Source organism: Bos grunniens, chromosome 16 (genome assembly GCF_055505025.1).
Source record: "Bos grunniens cultivar Pamir isolate PY7600 chromosome 16, Bosgru_T2T1.0, whole genome shotgun sequence".
Classification (NCBI taxonomy): Eukaryota; Metazoa; Chordata; class Mammalia; order Artiodactyla; family Bovidae; genus Bos; species Bos grunniens.
In genome coordinates, this window is record NC_141180.1 from 41,925,003 (window position 1) to 41,931,873 (window position 6,871).

Here is a 6,871-nt window from a genome sequence, read left to right on the forward strand (position 1 = left end):
GGAAATCAACTACAAGGAAAGGACTGCCAAAAGCATAAACACACATAGGCTAAACAATATTCTACTAAACAACCAATGGATCACTGAAGAAAACAAATCAAAAAATACCAGAGACAAAAAGAATTAACACAATGGTCCAAAACCTATGGGACTCAACAAAAGCAGTTGTAAGAGGAAATTCTGTAATACTATACTCCTACTTCAGGAAACAAAATTCTGAAGACAACAACCTAATCTTACACCTAAGTGAACTAGGAATAGGACAAATGAAACCCAAAATTAGTAGAAGGAAAGAAATCATAAAAAGAGCAGAAATAAATTAGAAATTTTAAAAAGCAATAGAAAAGATCAATGAAACTAAGAGCTGGTTCTTTGAAAAGATAAAACTGATAAACCTTTAGCCATACTCATTAAGAAAAACAGTGAGAGGGCCCAAATCAATAAAACTAGAAACTAGAGATTTCCCTGGTGGTCCAGTGGTTAAGAATCTGCCTGCCAATGTAGGAAACCCAGGTTTGATCCCTGATCCGGAAAGATCTCACATGCTGCGGAACAACTAAGCCTGTGCCACAACTCCCAAGCCTGCACTTAGAGCCTGTGAGCGCAACTACTGAGCCCACGTGCCTCAGGCTCATGATCTTAAACGAGAGAAGCCACCACAGTGAGAAGACTGCACACCGCAACAAGGAGTAGGCGCCCACTCACCACGATTAGCGAAAGCCCGCGTGCAGTAATGAAGAACTACCCAGCACGGGCAAAAAATATAAATAAACGTTTTAAAAATAAATAAAATCAGAAATTAAAAAGTTACAGATACATCAGTGCCGGGGACCAGCCCCGGCTGATCCAGGGTATTCGAAGGAGAGACGGCGTAGGCGAAGATCAGGAAACACTTGCTTAATTAAATGTTAATTAAGGATATAAAGAGTAATAGAATGAGGATAGCTCAGTAAAATTCAGTGAAGAAAAGAGGCTGAAATAAGGATAGCTCAGTGAGGAAATTCAGTGGAGAAAAGAGGCTGAATAATTCAGCCAGAAGGTAAGAGAAAGAACGACATGGTGAGACCAAGTTTCGGTGAACAAGGCCCGCACTTTATTTTCCAAAGTAGTTTTTATACCTTAAGTTATGCATAGAGGATAATGGGGGAAGGGGTAGAGTCAGGCAGCAAGCCAGGCTTTCTTCCTGCAAACCTATCATATGCAAAAGCTTAGGTGATTTGCATCATCTTCTGGCCCGGAGGCCTGTTAACATTTTAAGACCCTTTCTTCAGAAAACTTATTTTTCTCTAAAGGTGATTGGTCAGGAGCCACCCTCCAAAAGCATTAGATAAAGTTGCATTCCTACAGAGCAAAGGTGTGGTGGGCTATAACAAGAAAAAGAATTAACAGGTTACAAACATTAAAGCTACTACTTACACCAATTATATTAATCAATACACTGCCAGGGACACAGCAGGTAAGGGATATGGAAACTTAGCAGCAAACATTGGCCCAACAAGTGAAAATCCCTCACCAATACAATTTCTAATCAATCTTTTAACTACTCAAAAGAATCTGTGTTTACACAGTTTAGAACATCTCCTGCCTCTCACAGTTGGGAGGCTCTGAGCAATCACATGTGGCCGGAAAAACCTATTCAGACAGGCTAGAGGATTTCCAAAGGAATTTGTAGGTTAAACACTGTCATACCCAGGAATTATTAACTGGGGCTGTAAGCTAACTCTTTTTTCAGAGAGGTATGGGGGACAGCCCCCCGTAAAGTCAGAGGTGTAGGTGAAAGCACAAAGCAGAAAGTAGGCAGACTCTGGTTTTAGGGGTAGATGCTCGAGAATTTCCAAGGGGACTCCTGAAGCTCGATCCCGCCTTTGCGTATGCCGAGCCTCCTTCCTCATGACCTTTGTCATAGGCGGAGTTCCTCACGCTGGCTACCGGCAGTGATAGAATTCCAGTTGAGCTATTCCAGATCCTGAAAGATGATGCTGTGGAAAGTGCTGCACTCAATATGCAATATGCACTCAATATGCAATATGCCGGCTCCCGGCACATCAGAAATGCAAGGGATCATAAGATTACTATGAACAATTATATGCCAGTAAAATGAACAACCTGAAAGAAATGGGCAAATTCTTAGAAAGGTACAATCTCCCAAGACTGAGCCAGGAAGAAATAGATATATGAACAAACCAATTACCATTAATAAAACTAAATTGTTAATTTAAACTCTCCCCAAAAGCAAAGTGCAGGGCCAGAGAGCTTCACAGCTGAATTCTATGAAATGTTTAGAGAGGCATTAATATCAGTTCTCAAACCATTTTAAAAAGTTGCAGAGGAAGGAACATTTCCATACTCACTCTATGAGGCCAGAATCACCCTGATACCAAAACGGGGCAAAGGTCTCACACTCACACTCACACACACACACACACACACACACACACACACACACACATTACAGTCCAGTATCACTGACGAACATAGACATAAGAATCCTGAAATATCAGCAAGTCAAATTCAACAATACATTAGAAGGATCATAATTGTAATCAAGTGGGATTTATTCCAAGGATGAGAAGATTTTTTAATATTCACAAATCAATCAATGTGATAAACCACATTGACAAATTGAATAAAAACCATATGGTCATCTCAATAGACACAGAAAGACTTTTGACAAAATTCAACATCCATTTATTGGATGTTGGATCCACTGTACTCAACAAGTGGGTACAGGGGAACATACCTCAACATAATAAGAAGCCATATATGTTAATCCTAGAGCTAACATTATACTCAGTGGTGAAAAGCTGAAAGGACTTCCTCTAAGATCAGGAACAAGACAAGGATGCCCACTCTTGCCACTTTTATTCAACATAGTCCTGGAAATTCTAGTCACAGCAGAGAACAAATAAAAGGAATCCAAATTAAAAAGGAAGAAGGAAAACTGTCATTTTTTGCATACATATAAAATCCTAAAGATGCCACCAAAAAAATACTAGAGTTCAATGAATTTGATAAGAGTTGCAGGATACAAAGTTAATGCACAGAAATTTGTCACATTTCCATACACTAACAACAAACTATCAGAAAGAAGAAAGTAAGGAAACAATGGCATTTACCATCACATTAAAAAGAGTAAAATATCTAGGAATAAGTCTGAGGAGGTGAAAGACCTCCTTGGAAAACAATAATACACTAATTAAAGAAATTGAAGATGACACAAATAGATGGAAAGATGTACTGTGTTCTTATATTGGAAGAATTAATCTTGTTAAAATAACCATAGTTCCCAAGGCAATCTACAGATTCAACGAAATCCCTGTCAAAATACCATTGGCATTTTCACAAAACAAGAACAAAAGTTTTTAATTTGTACAGAAACACAAAAGACTCTGAATAGCCAAAGCAATTCTGAGAAAAAAAGAACACAGCTGGAGGGAGATATCATGTTCCCTGACTTCAAATTATAGTACAAAGTTACAGTAATCAAAACAGATACATAACAATGGAACAGAATAGAAAGTCCTGAAATAAATCCATGAACTTATGGTCAATTAACCTATGACAAAGGAGGCAAGAGTTTACAATGGAGAAAAGACAGTTTCTTCAATAAGTGGTGCTGGGAAAACTGGACAGCTACATGTAAGAGTGAAATTAGAACATTTTCTCACACCATATACAAAGCTAAACTCAATATGAATTAAAGACCTAAATGTAATACCAGAAACCATATAACTTCTAGGAGAAAATATAAGCAGAATGATTTGGATAAATTATAGCAACATTTTTTCAGATTTGTCTGCTAAGGCCAAGGAAACAGAAGCAAAACAAGCAAGTAGGACCTAATTAAATTTAAAAGATTTTGTATAGCAGACCAAACAACCTGACTAAAAAATGAGCAGAAGACCTGAACAGACATTTTTCCAAAGAAGACATGCAGATGACCATCAGGCACATAAAAAGATGCTCAACATCTCTAATCAGTTCAGTTCAGTCGCTCAGTCGTGTCCGACTCTTTGTGACCCCATGAATTGCAGCACGCCAGGCCTCCCTGTCCATCACCAACTCCTGGAGTTCACTCAGACTCACGTCCATCGAATCAGTGATGCCATCCAACCATCTCATCCTCTGTCATCCCCTTCTCCTCCTGCCCCCAATCCCTCCCAGCATCAGAGTCTTTTCCAATGAGTCAACTCTTCGCATGAGGTGGCCAAAGTACTGGAGTTTCAGCTTCAGCATCATTCCCTCCAAAGAAATCCCAGGGCTGATCTCCTTCAGAATAATCAGAGATATGTAAATCAAAACCAAATGATACATCACCTTGCATCTGTCAGAATGGCTATTAAAATGACTACAAGTAAGAAATATTGGCAAGGATGTGGAGAAAAAGAATCCTTGTACAATGCTGGTTGGAATGTAAATTGGTGCAGCCAAGAAAATATGTCAACAATTTCAAATCAATCGAGTGGTACTCACAAACCACTGGCTATCCATTTTACATATAGTAATGTCTATGTTTCAATGTTACTCTTTCAATTCGTCCCTCCCTCTCTTTCCCCCACTATCTCCACAAGTCTATTCTCTATGTGCATTGCAAGTTTTAAATGCAAATTATAAGAGCTTTTCTCTTGTGTCCAGATTCACCAAAATTACAGTTTGATTTTAGTTCTGACATAGAGCAATTGCTTCACATTTGTTGCATGATAATCGATTAATTATCTTGTTTAACCCTCATAAAAGCAAATATCCTGAGGTGGTTCTTCTACTTGTCATGCAGTCCAGTATTCAGTCACAGATACATATTGAACACTAATCTGTGTAGCCAGGCACTCTCCTTTCTCATCTTTCCACTCACCTTGCCCTTTGGAGCACGGATGAGGAGTGGCAATGATCCTCATCAATGTCAAAGTGCAGAGAATTTACTGCCATATTTCTACCCCATTCCTCTGAAACTAATACCCATTAGTTACTAGCCGTTTATCCTACGTAACTGGAAAGTTTGTCTTAATATTCCACTCACCCTGGTGTGATCTGAAAAGCTCATGGAAATTTATTTTATTAGAACTTGGTCATTAGCTAAAAGAATTAAACACACTAGCCTGAGCAATATATTCAAAAAATTCAAAATATTTCAAAAAATTCAAAATGTTTTAAAATATTTGAGAGGACTGGGCCCAGGATCAGGGCGGGACCCTCAAAGGTTCAGGGCAATAGCTATTCACCAAGGAAAAGAAAATATGTCAACAATTTCAAATCAATAGAGTGGTACTCACATCTACAGCCTGGCAAGACGATAAGGTCCTGCTGCCATGCTGTGAGTCCCTTTTCTTCTCTTTGGATGATGCAAAACCAAGATGGAGTCACCTTGCTTAGACCTCTCCAAAGGGTTGTACCTCAGAACCTCGGTGACTCAAGTGGAAGTCCACGTGAACTCTTGACCTCTGATAAGCGAGCAGCAGGATGCTACTGAGAGGCTTCAGGGACTGAAAAGGAGGGATAGAGGAAAAGAGAGACCAGAGAGGTGTGAGGAGAAATTTTGCTGTCTGCCATCTCTCAGGAGCTGTGGTTCGCCTGTGCTGAGTTTTAAGCACACAGTTCATGAGGAGCAGCTGTGGGATGGCAGGAAGCCCTGTGCTCACATGTGAGGATAATCCCAGACTCACCTACTCATTTAACTAGCTGAACTTGTGCATGCGTGCGCAGTCACTTGCTGCTGCTGCTACTGCTAAGTCACTTCAGTCGTGTCCAGCTCCGTGTGACCCCATAGACGGCAGCCCACCAGGCTCCCCCGTCCCTGGAATTCTCCAGGCAAGAACACTGGAGTGGGTTGCCATTTCCTTTTCCAATGCATGAAAGTGAAAGTGAAAGTGAAGTTGCTCAGTCGTGTCCGACTCTTAGAGACCCCATGGACTACAGCCTACCAGACTCCTCCGTCCATGGGATTTTCCAGGCAAGAGTACTGGAGTGGGGTGCTCAGTCGCTTAGTCGTGTCCAATTCTTTGCAACCCCATGAACTGTAGCCAGCCAGGCTCCTCTGTGCATGGGATTTCCCAGGCAAGAATACTGGAATGGGTTTCCATTTCCTTCTCCAGGGTATCTTCCAACCTAGGGATTGAACCCGGGTATCCTGCATTCCAGGCAGATTCTTTACTGTCTAAGCCACCAGGGAAGCCCAACAGCTTAACTCACTTGGTTACATTTTCTGAGTCTCCTGTCTCTTCTTTAAATGCACAGGACAACATTCGCGTCAGAAGACTCTTCACTGCAGTAAAGTTCATAAACTGCATGCAACTACTGTTACTTCCTCAGTGGGACATAAACTTTGCTTTCCTTTTTAGTCAAAACAACAGATTTGTTATGAGTTATTCATTTTCTTCACCCAAACCCTGTGTCTTTCATATATTTATGAAACCAACTGGGTTACCAGTTAAGTCTATTACTTTGCAACAAAGTAAAACAAATAGCTTTATCTATAAGGCTATCAAAATGTTGTCATTTTTAATCTCATTCTTTAGTCTGCTAAACTGCACACACGCTTCAGTGCAAACTGTAGTTAATTTTCTGAATGTATTCTGCATTTGATTCATGACATATGTGTGTCATACTAACTGAATTTGGTTTTACTTTGTAGTCATCAAAAACTTTGTATGATCACTGGCATTTTCAAAGAAAGAATACTAAAATATTATAATAACATGGAAAGATAGCCTATGCAGAAACTGTAATATGGTGGTTCAATGTACTGGCTCTGTAGGCAGACAGATCTGACTTAGGGTTAAATCTCAACTTCATTACTTGATAACTTTGTGATCTTTACAAATTATTTCATTTCTCTGTGCCTCACTGTCCTCACCAGTAAAATAAAAATTTAAAA

General features: G+C 39.8%; 1 long non-coding RNA gene across 1 annotated transcript; it reads right to left on the reverse strand.

The window, feature by feature from the left end:
* Positions 1-1,070: 1,070 nt before the first annotated feature.
* On the reverse strand, positions 1,071-5,819 carry LOC147356698 (uncharacterized). The gene is made up of 2 exons (XR_015142796.1): positions 5,271-5,819; positions 1,071-4,269 (listed from the first exon to the last, which is right to left on the reverse strand). It is a non-coding gene; the product is annotated as an uncharacterized LOC147356698 (long non-coding RNA).
* Between the last annotated feature and the right edge of the window lie 1,052 nt (positions 5,820-6,871).